Genomic DNA, 17,505 nt, shown 5'->3' on the forward strand with positions numbered 1-17,505 from the left:
TTTGTAGACGCTATACCATTTTTATAAACCAATCAATATAGCCTTATTGGGATTTTTTAACAAAAACATGTAGCAGAATACGTATTGGCCTAAATTTATGAAGAAATTCAATTTTTATTAATGTTCTATTGTTTTATAGCAGAAAGTAAAAAATATTGGTCAGTCTTTTTTTTTATAGCACAAAAAAATTTAAAAATACAGTGGTGATCAAATACTACCAAAATAAAGCTCTATTTGTGGAAAAAAAATTACATACATTTTATTTGAGTACAGTGTTGTACGACTTCACAATTGTCAGTTAGTAAAGCAGTGATGTACTGTATCGCAAAAAATGGCCTGGTCATGAAGGAGGGTAAATCTTCTGGATGTCAAGTGGTCAAGGCATGAGGTATTTGTGGAATGTGTACTGGCTGGTAAGGAGTGGGTGGCAGCCGCTCGTTTTGAGGGCATGTGGCCTAGTATGGTTCAAGAAGGGGGGGGGGTTTCCATTTTTATTTAATTTTGGCGTGGGGTTCCCCTCAAAATCCATACTATACTCGAAGGGCCTTGTATGCATTGGGGGCACCCCATGCCATTTTTTCTGTTGTCTGCTATTTTATTATTTTGATTCAGCTGTCAGGTTAAGGATGCGGTGGCTGCTCGTTCCTTAACAACCATGTTGTTTGCTAGTTGTTAAGGATACAGGTGGCTGGACGCTCTTTAACAATGCCTATTTATTATTGTTAATTACTATGCCAGCTAGTGCCAGGCGTTAAATTACTGCATGGTTTCACAATTAAAATACTGCAAGGCTTCATAAAATAACTCATGTGGTATTTTAATAGCACTTTTTTGTGAATGCCCAAAAACGTTTTGAAAAATGCTGAGCGGTATTTTACTAAGTTTTTTAAGGGGAAACATACCCCTTTGTGAATGGAGCCCAATGTATTAAATATTAGTTGCTACATAAAAACAACAAAAAGCAAGCATCTAGCATTTTACTTTTTCATAATGTGATTTACTTTTTTTTGTTGCAGCTTTCAAAGTCAGCTTACCACACTATGCTGAGCTTTTCTAAAATAACCTTTTCTTTATTTCTCATCTGTCCTTCATCAAATTCAAAACTCATCTTGATAATAGGTAATGTACAGCAATTATCTCTCTTGTCTTTCTGCAATCTTGCCTTAATTGCAAGTTGATTATGAGAGTATGGAGCATGTATATTTCATCAAGTATGACCCCACTTAACTTTTAAACTTTGTGACAGTATCCAGTTTCATTGTAATCAGTTGTGCTTTTTTATTTTTATATACATATCATCTATGCATAAAAGATTAGCTGCACAGTATTTTAATGCATGGCTTCAATAGAATCCTAGCAAAAGTATGCCTGTTCATTGAACTGAAGGAAATACCAAATTCCTACAAAAATACCCAGTGGTAAGAATGTACAATTCATTGTACAGCGGTCTGGGGAGTGTAATGTATAGCACAAAGTACAGTAGCTTGTGGTATTTTGATTCAGTGAAGAATTGCACGGGTACAACGGCCATGCAGTGAAGAATTGTCAGGACAGTGGAAAAGCAGAAAATTGATATCAAATACTTACCGTAATTTTCCTTTCCTGGCCCATCCTCACATCAGTACACAACGGGCTCCAGAGGAGGTATTAATCTGTTCTGTGCTGACATGAGGTGGGACAGGAAAAGGGAAAATTGTTATCAAATACTTACCGTAATTTTCCTTTCCTGGCCCATCCTCACGTCAGTACACAACAGGCTTTAGAGGAGGTATTAATCTGTTCTGTGCTGACATGAGGTGGGCCAGGAAAACGGAAAATTGTTATCAAATACTTACCATAATTTTCCTTTCCTGGCCCATCCTCACGTCAGTACACAACGGGTTAACACCTCCTCCGGAGCCCGTTGTGTACTGACGTGAGGTGGGTCAGGAAAACGGAAAATTGTTATCAAATACGTACCGTAATTTTTCTTCCCTGGCCCATCCTCACGTTAGCACACAATGGGTTAACACTTCCTCTGGAGCCCGTTGTGTGCTGACGTGAGGTGGGCCAGGAAGTGTATTGGTACAATGGAAGCCAATGGAGAAGTGCACTGTACAGTGGTGGTAAGTGGAGAAGTGCACAATTTGGGTAAAGTTTTACTCAGTCCAAAAGTGCGTAGAATACATTATATGGCCAAAAGTATGTGGACACCCCTCTAAATTAAGTTGGTTGTTTCCAGTGAAGGATGCTACAGTATACAAACACATTTTGGACCATTTTGTGCTTCCAACCGTTTGGAAACAGTTTGGGGAAGGCCTTTTTCTGTTCCTACAAGACTGTTCCCTGTGCACAATCCCAGCACTATATATTCATGGGTTGACAAGTTTGGTTCTATCTTTTAACAAATCTTAACATATCAGATACATAAAAAGGAACAAGAAATGCTACCCTTGATTGTGCTAAGACTAATCATTCCATTATGTCCCATTCTGTAGATTTTTTTTATGTATACAGGTAAATATCAGATCAGAGCACAGCTTTCAGCTATTTTTTGTTCATTAAAGCATAAGTGTTCTTTATACAAGAAACCTGCAAACACCCTCTTTTTGACCTTAACAAGAAATAACCCCATAAGACCTTACATATCTGTAAATGTCTGTAATTATACTTTTTTAGCTACATGGTCTACCTGCAGCCATCCCAGCATCATTTTCACTGTGGCATATTTAAAGCACAGAGCTGGCTCATGTATTCTGATAGTCATCTGGGACTGCTATTGGGTATAATGGTGGCCTATTGACATATGTATCATGGTGAAGACAGGTACAGGGCCATAATTCTCTATCATATATAACTTAAAGTGAGCGCTAGGTGTTATAAAAAAGCTTACGATCATAAGATATTGCATTCTACCGCTTAAGCCTTGTGAACCAGATGTGACGTCACCCACCCACAGCATCATCAGGAAGCCTCTATGTCAGTTCAAAACCCTTACTTTCACACACTTATGCCTTAACAATCAGACACATTGTGCAGGCTTTGTTATGGGATTAATTTTACCCCTGAAGGAATTCAAGGTTTTCTTCTCCTCCTCCATGTGCAGGTTAACTACAATGGGTGACACAGGTGACCCAAAGAAATTGTTATGAGTGTCGGTTCACACTGGGGCGACTTGGGATCCAACTTGAGGTCGCCTCAAGTCGTCCCAAGTCGCGCTGTAGAGAAAAACAATGGAAGTGAATGGGAGTGGTGTTAATACACACGACTCAAGTCGCTCCGACTTCAGAAGAGGTTCCTGTACTACTTCAATCCGACTTGTAGGCGATTTGTACCCATTGATTTCAATGGAAGTCGCCTCCAAGTCTGATCCAAGTCTGATCACTGTCTTAACTGAAGCGACTTTCCAGGAAGATAACATACATTTCTCAGGCAAACCTCTCCCTCCCCCTCCCTCCCCTAGAGATGATTGTTGTTTGATTGGCCACTGGAAAGTCTTCTGTCCTGGAGACGGCTTCAAGTTGTGTTGTAAATCGCCCCAGATCGCCCTGTGGTTCATGCTCAAGTCGTGTCGGAGTCGCCTCTGAAAGTCGCGCTGGAAGTCGTGTCGCCCTAGTGTGAACCGACTCTAAGAATATTTCTCTTGCTTCAGATGTTTTGTTAGTCTCAGTAGAGAAAAGGAAAACATCTGGAATGAGATAATACTCCTGACAGTCAAACAGAACTTAAGCTAGATTAAGTATGTTACTTACTACACCTTTGTCTTAACACCAGCTATTTTAAGTACATGGAGAGCTTCTACAAACAGAAACATGGCTGTGCTATGGGATCACCAGTGTCCCCACTGTATCTAACCTGTACATTAAGGAGGTGGAGAAGAGAGTTCAGGTTGTGGATGATATGTGAGTCAATATTAGAACACCAGAAATACAAGCTTTTAGTGAAGGCATAAACTCAGTTGACAAATACTCCAAGCTTACATGGAAAGAGGAACAGAATAACAAAAGACCCTTTCTGGACTGCCCGTTACTTGTTAAAATGGTAGTAAAGTCTTTTTTGACACTTGTACCTACAGGTACAGTAAGCCTATACTAAGGTTTAGCTGTAGGAACAGTGAAAATCTTCTAAACCTACACGGTTTAGGAGATATTCACACTGCATGCGTTCAGAAGGAATGAAATACCCGTGCCTCCCCTTCAGAGCTCTATGCCGCAGTCGGTGACTCCTGTGTGCATATGTGAGAGTGACATCATCACGGCGTGGCCAATCAGACGGCTGGAGAACGTGAACCCAGAAGGAAGACTGGGTGAAGATGGAAGCCCTGTCAGTGGCATCAGCACACGGCAGGAGGGCTTGCTTCTGAAGTAAGTATTTCATAATGTGCTAGTATGTGATGCATACTAGTACATTATGCAATTGTCTTGCAGGGTTAAAAAAAAAAAAAGTGCAGTTTACTAATGCTTTAAATTCAATGCAGGATCTGAGTTGGCAAACCTACAACTCATAATGAATGCAATGCCGAACCTGAGCTGGCAAACTGTAGCTCTGTCCTGCATATTACACAGGGAGAACTCAGTCGCCACAGGATGTGCAGTATTGGACTGGGGAAAGCTGACATAATGCATAGCTAGAAATTAGGCTAATTTAGGAAACTGTACTTTTTTCTTGATTGGTAGCTTTTAGAGCAATCGACCCGTTGCTGCTTTTTTCTTATAATTGATGTCTTTTTGTCTTGGATTTTATCTTGTGGTTGATTTGAGTTAATTTTAGCTGCTGTTTGGACCATAGCAAATATTTTTTTGTTACAAGGCTTCCCTTAAAAAAAGGCAATTTTTTCAGTGGGCTAGAATTTGCGGGTTTTCATTTATTTTGGGGGTATATTATTTATTAGTTTGTGTTGATAGTTACTTTAGGTTAAACTTTTTTTTGGTAACAAGACTTCCATTTAAATAAAGCAAGCTTTTGTTTCAGGACTGGTATTTTGGGGTTTTCGTTTCTTTTAGGTCAGGCTGGGGGGTAGGTGGATTTGTAGTTTATGTTATTAGGGCCTCCTTTTTTATGTTTGGGGTACTCAAAGCTTAGCATTCACTTATTACTGACCATCTTTTCTTGAAGCTAGTTTTTATTCACAGCAAAACACTAAAGAGCAAGAACAGTTTGCACCTAAACTACCTACCATTATATCACTCACATTCTCTACAACCCCTATCTCCATAGATAAAATAAAAGTTAGGCATACATCAGTTAGTTTTTGTATTCCTGGTTAAAACTGTTCTGCTGCTGACCAGTTTTACACTGCTGTATTCTGTTCAGAATCTTAATTATAGTAAAAATATATAGTGTACTAAAGCACTGCTATGTCAAATATTTAGATAATGTGCAATAAGTACAGCTGCACCATTAAAACAGTGATCTCACACTAAATTCAATATTAATTGTAAACAAAAAAATGGTGCGCTAATTCAATAAGTAAGGGTGTCCCAATAGTCTAAATTTGGCAACATGAACACAAATGACAGTGAAAAAATAATATACACACAATAGTAGTTCCAAAAAATTTCAAATCAAAATTCAAGTGAAGAAAAGTCCCATAAAGTAGAAAAAACTATGATTCTTCCTTAACCTTCCTGACGGTATTATTATGTCAGATTTTTGATGCTGAAAGCAGTACATTGTTTCACATGGAAATTTGGCGTTTTATATTGTAGGCCTGTAATTCTTAGGAATTACTCACTTAAATCTGTCTAGTAGACATCCCGGGTATGAAAAAGTTTGAAACACAAAATCATAAATTATAATATAATAAATAACTATAAACTATAATAATGTAATTAACTCAAAAACACTGAAATTGGCTCAATTGCAGAATTGTCGCTGTCGTCACTTTCAGTGTTTGATGACGAGTTTCACCACAAATCGCTATCACTCAATTCTGCAAGTGATTCTAATTTACATTTACTATTGCTGTTTTCTAGCTGGTCTAAAACCACTTTTGACATAAAGGGACACTTTTTGGTTGATATGGACAATCTCCAGTTTCCAGGCAGAAAGAAAAGTATATATAATATAAAAGTGCATGCAGTGCACTGGACAAAGCATTAGGGACAAAAGGGAGGTGAAATAATTTGATACAGTAATGTAATCTGTAAGATTACAGTGTGCTGTAAGTGTAATGTGTTTTTCACTTTTTGAATTTGCTGCCGGGCTCCGTCCATTTGCATCGCACTGCTCGCAGAGAACGAAGCCCGGCATACAGTATATCAGGCGGAAGACACAGCAGCCGCACACAGCAGGGAGACATTGCAGGATCCTGGGGACAAGGTAAGATAGTTTCCCTGGATTCTGTGATGCAGCCCCGAGTGTGGCTCGAGGTTACCGCTTTGGTATGGAAAATTCACCCCGAGTCTCACTCGGGAATACCGCTAAGAAAGTTAACGGCTTGCCGACCAGCCACCATAGTAATACTGTGGCAGGTTAGCTTGGCTGCGCGAATCACAGTAGGTGTGCGTCGGGCTCATTGGCCAGTGGGTGGAGCCAATCAGCAGGTCGCCGACCGCGATCGTTCCCCACAGAGACAGAATGGGGATTTGCCTGTGTAAACAAGGCAGATCTCTGTTCTGACAGGGGATCACACAGAGATCCTGTTTTTCTGCTATGCAAGAAGACAGATCTGTGTGTTGTCCCAAGCAGCCCATCCCCCATACAGTTAGTAAACACACTGAGGGAACACAGTTAACCCTTTGGTCGCTCCTGATTTTAACCCCTTCCCTACCAGTGTCATTAGTACATTGTCAGAACATATTGTTAACACTGATCACTGTAATAATGTCACTGGTTCCCAAAAAGGTGCCATACTCCATGGAAAATTCCTGATAGCGACTCTAGGGGACCCTCATATCCACAACCAACTCAACCACTTTCTAAGGGCGACTTTACAGGCCATCAGCTCCACAAACAAAGCTCAAAAATTTCTTCTCAATATTTTTTAAGTTATATTTAATCTGGAAAAAAAAAAAAAACACCTCCACATAGTGTAAAATCGTATGGTTAAGTCAAAACACTTACATTCGGTAGATTTTCTAATTATCTCTTTGTACAGAGAATAGAGGACACAATGGCTAGGATAGGACTCAACATTGAACTACTGCCACGCTACATGAGACTGTTAGAGACAGTTGCCATATAAATGACTACAGTAATATTATAATTTACTCCACAAGGCATGCATGCCTGCTTGATTTGCTTGATTACACTACATGTTAGGTATACAGAAACGAATGCCGCATACACACGGTTTGACTTTTGACCATGCAAAAAACTGAAAAATAGAGAACCTGCTCTCTATCTAAAGTCCATCGTAAAAAACTACGGGGCATACACACGATTGGAATATCCGATGGAAAGCTCCCATCGGACTTTTTCCATCGGAAATTCCGACCATGTGGTCTGCAGCAATACTGTTTTGCCACCCAACCCAATTCTGTATCCTGGCCTAGATCAACAAGGCCGAGGCCTAGGGCAGCACTTTGCAGGGGGGCAGCACCAAAAGAGTCCAAGCTGGCTTACGCTATACTGTAATGGGGCGGACTGGGCAAATTAGGCTAGCACCCCCATAAAGCGGCCACACTGCTTCTGGTATGCAGGCGTCAAGCATCCGCAACTGTGGGGGAGGGGTGGTACTTCAAATTTTGACTGTCCTATCATCCTGGACCACAAACCTTCCTCACTGTGCTTTATGTTTTCTGCTGCACCATTGGCATAGTTATATCTTCTTAGTCCTCTCCATAAAATTATCAAAAATTTGTGAATAAAGTAGAACTATAGGCAACATTTTTTTTTTTTTTAATTTTAGATAGAGTAAGTATAGAGTAAGGGAAAGTTTTAGCCCCGGTCAGTTTATTTTTTAGAGATTTCCCTTCACTTCCTGCCCCATATGCAAACAAGAAGCGAGAGGAAAACTATTTAAGGGACTCCATTGCCCCCCCCAGGCCCTCAGAACTAGTGTCCCCACTTTTCATGGTGGGTCTTAAACAACAAGGGGTGTGGCCTTGACAGGAAGGGGTGGGTCATATTTAAATTAGGGGTGCACAAGTTTAGTGAGGCCTAGGGCAGCACAAAACCTAAATACACTACTGACCCAACCAGTGTTCTGCCTAATACCTTTTCTGCACTGCAGGAAACCACCTGGCAGCTAAATTGTTGAGAGACTGTAGATGGTATTGTATAAATAAGTAACAATAGTATTATTTTTTTTCACACTGATTGAAATCAACCCATGGAGTGGAAAAATACATTGGGGATAAGTTATCTGCTCCACACAGTTTTCAGCTGATTCAGAAGTATGCTTGCAGTTTCAGATTCCATCACTTTAGTGTTTTATTAAATTATTATATTCTTGCATGTCTCTAAATAATGTTTATACTACCTTGTTAAAAGCTTTGCAGAATTTCTGTAGCATATTGATTGTGGACAGTCAAGGCAAGGGGAGACAATAAAACTGTAATTTAAAATAAATCCTTGTATAACGCTTCACAACAAAAAAGTAACAGAAGCACAACATGGAGACATAATGCATGCTCCGAAACAGTAGGTGACCTAGTGCTGCCTGAAATTTAAAGTGGCAGCATAATGTAGCAAAAGCAGTTAACCAAAAGGTGCTGGAGAGTTTAAAAAGATCTAAACAGACATCTTTGCCTGACCAAATGGATTGTATTTACAAGGTACAGAAGTCTGCTATTTCTGCTTTTTTTTACATGTTAAAATGCCTCAAGTTAGTGTACAGTCAATGTAAGTATAAATGTGGAGTGGACTGTCCTAATTGTAGAATTTCTGTGTGTAAGTGAGATCTGAGAGATGGATGAAACATTTGAGCCTAATCCCCTTAAAACCTAGCTGGGGTTAGAATCTAGCTAACTGCAATGTAAAGACTCCAAATACACTGTATTACCAAAAGTATCGTGACGCCTGCCACGCACACATGGCACCCCAGTCTTATGCCTTGTACACACGACCGGGTTTTCCGACAGGAAAACGGCAAGGAGAGCTTTTGGCTGGTAATACCGGCCATGTGTATGCTCCCTCGCAGTTTTTCCGACGGGAAAACTGCCAAAATCTGCCAATTTTGGAAATTCAGAGCGTGTGTACAAGGCATTAGTCCATAGTGTTCAATATTAAGTTGGTTCACCCTTTGCAGCTATAACAGCTTCAACTCTTCTGGAAAGGCTGTCTACAAGGTTTAGGAGTTTGTCTATGGGAAAGTTTGAACCTTCTTCTAGAAGCTCATTTGTGAGGTTGTGCACTGATGTTGGACAAGAAGGCCTGGCTTACAGTCTCAGCTCTAATTTATCCCAAAGGTATTCTGTTGGGGTGCAGGTCAGTCAGGTTCCTCCACCCCTAACTTGCTCATCCATGTCTTTATGGAGCTTGTTTGTTCACTGGCACGCAGTCATATTGGAACAAGAGGGGGCCATCCCCAAACTGTTCCCACAAATTTGGGAGCATGAAATTGTCCAAAATGTCTAGGTATGCTGACGCCTTAAATGTTCCCTTTACTGGAAATAGGTAGCCAATCTCAACCCCTGAAAATCAACCCCACACCATAATCCCCCTCTACCAAATGATTTGGACCAGTGCAAAAAGCAAGGTCCATAAAGACATGGATGAGTGAGTTTGGGGTGGAGGAACGTGACTGGCCTGCACCTCAATCCAATAGAACACCTTTGGGATGAATTAGAGCAGAGACTGCGAGCCAGGCCTTCTCGCCCACATCAGTGGACAACATTCCCATAGACACACTCCTAAACCTTGTGGAAAGTCTTCCCAGAAGAGTTAAAGCTGTTATAGCTGCAAAGGGTGGGTCAACTCAATATTGAGCACTATTGACTAAGACTGGGATGCCATTAAAGTTCATATGCGTGTAAGGCAAGTGTCCTAATACTTTTGGTAATATATTGTAATTCACCCTTTCAGGACATTTTGGCACAAATTAGTGAATTGCATTATAGCCAAGAGAAAAGCAACATGAAATTTGTTTTGAGGGTGCAAAGGGCTTTAAATTGGCCCTGAACCTGTGTGGCAAAAAGCACTAACTCTAAAGATAACTCTAATGCCCTGTACACACGATCGGTTCATCCGATGAAACCGGACTGATGGATTTTTTCATCAGATATCCGATGAAGTTAGTCTAATATATGGATTGCGCTACCCTGGTAGGTAACCTGTATCTACCTAATCATGTGCCATAAACTAAAATTAGCACCTGTAAGTATCACCTTGTGCTATTCCACCACAAGTTTACTAATAAATGACAATCCATCAAAAATTATGCAATTATTCTTCTATGAGGACTATGTATGTATATATGGAAAAGACACAAAAAAATTGTGCTTTTTAAACACGTGCACTACCCTATTCCGTGTTCACAAAAAATAAATAAATATATAGGCCCGGATTCACATACATCGGCGCATATTTATGCCGCCGTAGCATATCTTCTTTACGCTACGCCGACGCAGCGCAGAGAGGCAAGCACTGGATTCACAAAGCACTTGCCACCAAATCTGCGCTGGGTTTCTTAGGCGTAAGTCGTCGTAAGTGGAACTGGGCGTGAGCCATGCAAATGAGGCGTGACCCCATGCAAATGATGGGCCGAGCGCCATAAAGATACGAATAACGAACGGCGCATGCGCCGTCCCGTGGACGCATCCAGTGCGCATGCTCACAATCACGTCGGAATTACTCACTGCCTACGACGTAAACGTAACCTACGCCTAATCATATTCACGTAGAACGTAAACGACAAAAGATACGACGGCTTGTGTTCCCTGGTCCATACCTTTGCATGGGTTGCGCCTCATATATGGGGAATAACTTTACGCCGGACGTACGACTTACGCAAACCGCGTATATTATGCTTCGGGCGCAAGTACGGTCGTGAATCGGCGTATCTCCCTCATTTGCATATGTGCATAAAAAATCAATAGGAGCGGCAAATGCGCCCAGCGTAAATATACGCCCACGATACGACGGCATAGGCAAGTTACGTCAGTCGTAGGAAGCCTATTTTCAGGCGTATCTTTGTATGTGGGTCGGCGCATAGATACGACGGCGCACATTTGTACTTACGTCGGCGTATCTTGAGATACGTCAGCGCAAGTGCTTTGTGAATCCGGGCCTATGTTACTAAACCACAAATATGGTGAAAATAATAAATATTGATACAAAATAAATATATAAAGGAGAATTCCTAAGTGAATCATCTTCTCTTTAATAGAAAAGTCCCAATGTGATAACCAGGTGCTCCTAAATAATGGATATTCTTCCTGTGAAGTGTTCAAAAACAACGTGATTTCACCACTTCCGTGATCTTCCCATCACCGTTAAAAATGGCCACTCACCAATCCTTTTCAATAAAATGCCTTTGGTTCATTCCCAGGATAACCACTCCTATTATGCATCACCACAGCTGTCAGGTATCTTGGATATGTTATTATGGTCACTCCTTCTCTTTAAAAGCTCACAGGGAAAGGATGCCCATCATAGTGTAGTAGGTAAAATAATTTATTGGTTTAAAATACAAAGCATATATTGCACTCACATTTTGATGTGCCTGTATGCCAGCACCAAGCTTCTCCAGCCGTGTATGTAAGCATATGAGGGAATATGCGTTCCTCTATTCTGTTCTCCCAGGGCCTTTCTTTCGATCGGTATGGTGTCCCGTGGGTGTCAGCAGCCTCTACGCATTTTGCAAAGTATGTTGCGTCATCAGGAAGCTGCTGTACTTCAATTGTGCTGTATATTTGTACCCCTCCATTACCAACTGTAATTGGAGGTTTCCGCCCACTTCCTCCCCCCCCGGAAATGGGCGCACCGGAAGTCATCCCTCCGCCATTTTTCTCCCTGGAACCACCCCTCTATTTGCCCCACGTTCTCTCCCCTGTCTTTTGCTGATATTATTAGTGTGTGTCAGAACGACACTCTTTACCCCCCCTTCTGCGCCACTTGGATCACGCTCTGATTACTTACTGCAAGCCTCCACCATCCCGTATGCCGCCATCTATTCCCGCGGTCGGACACCGTCCATCACGTCTGGCCAGATGTTGTTTTTCCGCCAGACCGGATGTAGCGCCTCCGCCATCTTAACTTCTCCTATTCCCTTACTTTCTGCGGTCACATGGCAGGAAGTCTGTATTCCGGAAATTAACTGTTTGTCATTTTAATTATTGGCATTGCTTTCCCTAGCTTGGAGTCTCCTCCACCCTCCTTTCTAACATTACCTATGCTGACAGATATGTCCTATAGATATCCGATGAAGCTGACTTTCATCAGTCGAGCCTACAGACCATCGGTTAAAAAAACGATCGTGTCAGAACGCGGTGACGTAAAACACAACGACGTGCTGAGAAAAATGAAGTTCAATGCTTTCAAACATGCGTCGACTTGATTCTGAGCATGCATGGATTTTTAACCGATGGACGTGCCCACAGACGATCGTTTTTTTTTCTATAGTTTTTTAACCATCAGATAATTTTAAAACAAGTTCCTAGTTTTTTAACCGATGGATAAAAAAACGATGGGGCCCACACACGATCGGTTTGTCTGATGAAGACCGTTTTCATCAGACAAACCGATTGTGTGTACGCAGCATAACTTTAACCCTGATACTAGCCCTAAACGGTAAACCTAACCTGGCACTTACCACAGTCCTAAGACTAACACAAAGGCTGGCCCTGATGGTAACTATTCTGATTCCAATTGTTGTTTTAGTGACCAACCCTTCCTGAGACCTCTATGCCTGGCCTGAATATAGCAGAGACAATCTTCGTCAGCTGAACTCACCAAACACTTGAAATCCACAAGTGTCTTTGTTTATTTATTTATTTATTTATTAAAATGCTTATAAAACAACAGCGCAGTCTTACACACGTACCTCGATGCGCTGGCGGGATAAAAACAGAACAGAAAAGGGGCAAAAACTACATCGACCAAACAAGTGACAATAAAACAATAGCAATCAGTGAACAAGAAAATATAAAACATACAAAGTTAAATATATAAAATTTAGAGCTATTAGAATACATAATATTTACGTCACCCCGAAAGCCTGGATATATAGCCATGTTTTTAACAATTTCCTAAACTTTAGGAGATCATTTTCCAGTCTTATGTGAAGGGGCAAGGAGTTCCAGAACTGAGCTCCTTGAACTTCCAGGGTCCTCCCACCACATTTGTTTTTAGAAAATTTGGGGATGTTCAACAAAGCCAAATTCTCAGACCGCAGCGATCTGGTAGGCACATGTCTGACGAATTTTTCTCTGAGATAGCCCGGTCCAAAACCATGGATGGCCTTATGCACAAGACACCCCGTCTTGAACTGAACCCGTTGTGCCACGGGCAGCCAGTGTAAGGCTTGTAGGGATGGAGTGATGTGATCGTACCGGCCCACGCCCGTGAGTAGCCTGGCAGCCGCATTCTGCACCAGCTGAAGCTTGTGCAAGATGTTCTTAGACACACCCATATACAGGGCATTGCAATAATCAAGTCGACTACCAACCATTGCATTGACCATAGAGATTTTGTCAGAGTCCTCGATAAAGCAAAACGTAGATCTCAGGAGTCTCAAGTGGAAGTGGCATACACTTACCACCTGATTCACCTGGCTACGCAATGCCAACTTAGAATCAAGGATAACCCCCAGGTCCCTGACCTTAGAGACTGGTACCGGACTCGGTTTAAAGGAGTCTGGCCAGTCGGGCATCTTACTAGGGCAATCATGGTTACTGAAGATCATAGTTTCAGTTTTGGAGCCATTAAGCTTAAGGTAATTGGCTCCCATCCAGGTTCTAATCTCGTCCAAACAAGAGGCAAGATCAACTTGCCTCTCGTTGGTCCTGGGAAGGCGGAAGTATATCTGGGTGTCGTCTGCGTAGACGTGGAAGAGAAGGTTATGGCGGCGTATGATGTACAACAATGGTCTCATGTAGATATTAAACAGGATGGGCGATAATGCCGAACCCTGAGGGACCCCACAGGAGAGAGAACTATCAGCAGAGTCATACGGTCCCAATCTTACCCACTGAACTCTCTCCTGCAGAAAAGAGGCCATCCATGCCAAAGCAGTACCATCAGTGCCAGCCACAGTCCCTAGTCTTTCCAACAGTCTGGTATGATCAATGGTGTCGAAGGCTGCAGACAGATCCAGAAGTACTAAGGCCGAGGCGTCATTCCTATCCAAAGACCAGAGGAGATCATCCTGGACTTTAACCAATGCCGTTTCAGGGCCTCTACCAGGTCGGAATCCTGACTGGAGGTCATCAAAGATGTTGTTAGATTCCAAGTGAGGCTGATACTGCCATACCGCTGCTCTTTCCATGAGCAAGGAACGGTAAGGTGGAAATGGGTCGATTGTTACTGAGCACGGAGCGTGGCAAGTTAGAATTCTTCAGCAGTGGTATAATCACCGCCTGCTTTAGAATACTTGGCACCACTCCAGATGAAAAAGATGTGCTTACAATGTCCACTATAAAAGGGGCCATGGTCTCACAGGCATCCTTCATCAGCTGTGCAATGCAGGGATCGAGCGCAGAGGACGATGCCCTGAGAGACTTGAGGATGATTTTTATCTCCAGGGGGGTGACAGGAGAAAAACTGTCAAAACGATTGCCTCTATACACAGGTATAGACTCAGAGTAATTAATGTTTTCAATATTATCTCTAATACTCTGAATCTTATCCATGAAATAGTCAGCAAGCACCTGACAGAAGTCACCCGACACTTCTTCGGGAGCTTGGGTACATGACGGATTAGCAAGAGCTCTTGCGATCCAAAAGAGCTCTGCTGCCGAGTTATTCGCCTTTTTAATTTTTCCGGTAAAAAATACCTTTTAGCCTTGACGATTCCTAATTTATAGATTTTTTAATTAGTGTTGTAGGCCACCTTGGACTCTGGGGTAGGGTTCTTCCTCCATTTTCTTTTGCTAGCCCTGCAAGCCCACTTCAGTTCCCTCGTTTGTTGGGTAAACCAAAGTGGGTTAGCTTTCTCAGCTCTAAATATTTGAGATTTTCTTAAAGGCAACACAATATCAAGTGCATTGGTAATCGCACGATTAAAAATCTCTACTTTAATGGGAACATCATAAGTCTTATAGAAAACAGTGCTATTTATAGCAATTAAAAACTGAGTCTGAAAGTCTTTAATGGATAGTCTAGAGTAATTACGCGTAGGCTTGTTGGTATTTACTCTTGAGGGAATATGCGGCTCCTTCTTAGTAGGGAGACCTAATTGCTCAAATTCGATAAAAGTATGATCGCTCCAAGGCACCATAATGGGGATATGGATTTTATGAATGGCTTCCTTGTACAGGATCCAATCAAGCGTATGGCCAGCACAATGGGTGGGTCCAGAAACGCCCTGTTTGTATCCCACACTAGTAGCAAAGTCCAGGATTTTCTGGGCTTCTATATGGTCAACATCTTCTGCCCAGCTGTTAAAATCCCCTAGAATAATTGATTTTTTGTATTTTATGGATTCTGAGGACAGAAGATCACAGAGTTCATCAATAAATGATGTCTTTTTATCAGGAGGGTGATATATTATGGTAATACCTATCGAGCATTCTGCCCCCACTTTAAGAATGAGGGATAAATGCTCAAAGGAATTATATTTAGCTGTGGCAACACAATACGATGGAGTAGACTTGATATAGAACTGTTGTAGGTGGTCAAAAAAGAGTATTGGCTTTCCTAGCCCCAATGTGTGTCTTGAATTACAAATACCTACATAGAGGAAAGGGAAATTTCCTCACAAGAAGGGGAAGAAAATACAGAAAATAATATGCAATACAAAAAATGGTCACATGGTGTCAGGAACATGGTGCCAGCTATCAGACTAAGACGGCTTGTCTGGCTAATGCATGTGTGCATAGACATAGGCATAAGCGTGCACATGTATATGAGCAAAGAAGATGGACTGCACCTTCATCATTGCCCAAACATATGAGCATGCACAGATGTAGACGTGTGTGCACATCTACTGCTGCCAAGCTGCATATTTAAGCCTGAACTCTAATTCTAGTTCACTAGTTCTTTGTTGAATGGCCTTCAGCATTGTTCCTGCAATCCAGTCTTGATGTGCATCCTTGATCCTATTACTGACCCAGCTTCCTCTATGACCTTCCTCTCGGAATACCCTTGCCTGCTCATTTTTGCTGTCTGCATTCGTAACTGACCCCTGCCTAGACTACTGACCACTCTTCTGCTTAGTGACTCTGTACCTCGCTGCCCAGTTGTTGCTGACTTCCGCCTGTTCCTGACTCTGATTCTGCTTAAATGCTGGTGTCCTTCAACTCTGCTTTTACTTGACCCGGTGTGGGACCAGACACAACCATCAACTTTGTGTTTCCACAGTGCATCACCAGCTGTACTTGTACTCGTCAGATACCAGCGCTACCTAGTTCCTGCTTACAGTGTCTACACCTCGGCACTTGTGCCTTGCCTTTTTCCAAGCAGATTCAAAATCCATGGGAACTGTGCAAGAGGCTACCCTCATCATCCCAGGCTCTGCATACAGGTAAGGGACACAAGGTGAAAGCATAATAAACAAAAAATTTACCAGAGAACAACTTATGCCACGTACACACGATCATTTTTCGGCATGAAAAAAAAACAACGTTTTAAAAAACGTCATTTAAAATGATCGTGTGAGGGCTTCACATCGTTTTTCGTCTTCTTAAAAACGACAAAAAAAAATTCGAACATGCTGCATTTTTTAACGTCGTTTTAAAAAATGTAGTTTTTCGGGTTGTAAAAAATGATCATGTGTGGGCTTTTAAACCAAGCGCATGCTCAGAAGCAAGTTATGAGACAGGAGCGCTCGTTCAGGTAAAACTACCGTTCATAATGGAGTAAGCACATTCAATACACGCTGTAACAGACAGAAAAACGCGAATCGTCTTTTACTAACACGGAATCAGCTAAAGCAGCCCAAAGGCGAATAGAACTTCCCCTTTAGAGTGCCGTCGTACGTGTTGTAAGTCACCGCGCTTTGTTCATAATTTTTTTAAAACGATGGTGTGTAGGCAACGTCGTTTTTAATGATCAAGTTGGAAAAACTTCATTTTTTGGACATGCTGAAAAACGACGTTTCTTTTCATGCCGAAAAATTCACACCTTTTCTGTCTGGGGCAGTAAAGCACATGCCCTAACATGTGTTAAAGTAGTGGAATTGGGCAGATCTCGCGCCAAAATGGTTAAATAAATAATTGACTAATGAACTAAATATTTAAGCTGTTCCCCAAAAATTCAGTGACCTGAAATGTGAATGTGTAATTGGAGGGTAGGGGGCGCTGAACTAAACATAAAGTGATATAATCATAGATAAAAAATATATAACAATATAATTAAAACACTAACAATAGCATATAAAGTGTTATATAATAATCAGAAAAAAGTCCATGCATAAACTCATTGAATGTGATAATGCAAGTAAAAGTGCAAAGTTCCAGTGATTCCACCACTCCTTATTCAAAA

Source organism: Rana temporaria, chromosome 1 (genome assembly GCF_905171775.1).
Source record: "Rana temporaria chromosome 1, aRanTem1.1, whole genome shotgun sequence".
NCBI classification, from domain to species: Eukaryota; Metazoa; Chordata; class Amphibia; order Anura; family Ranidae; genus Rana; species Rana temporaria.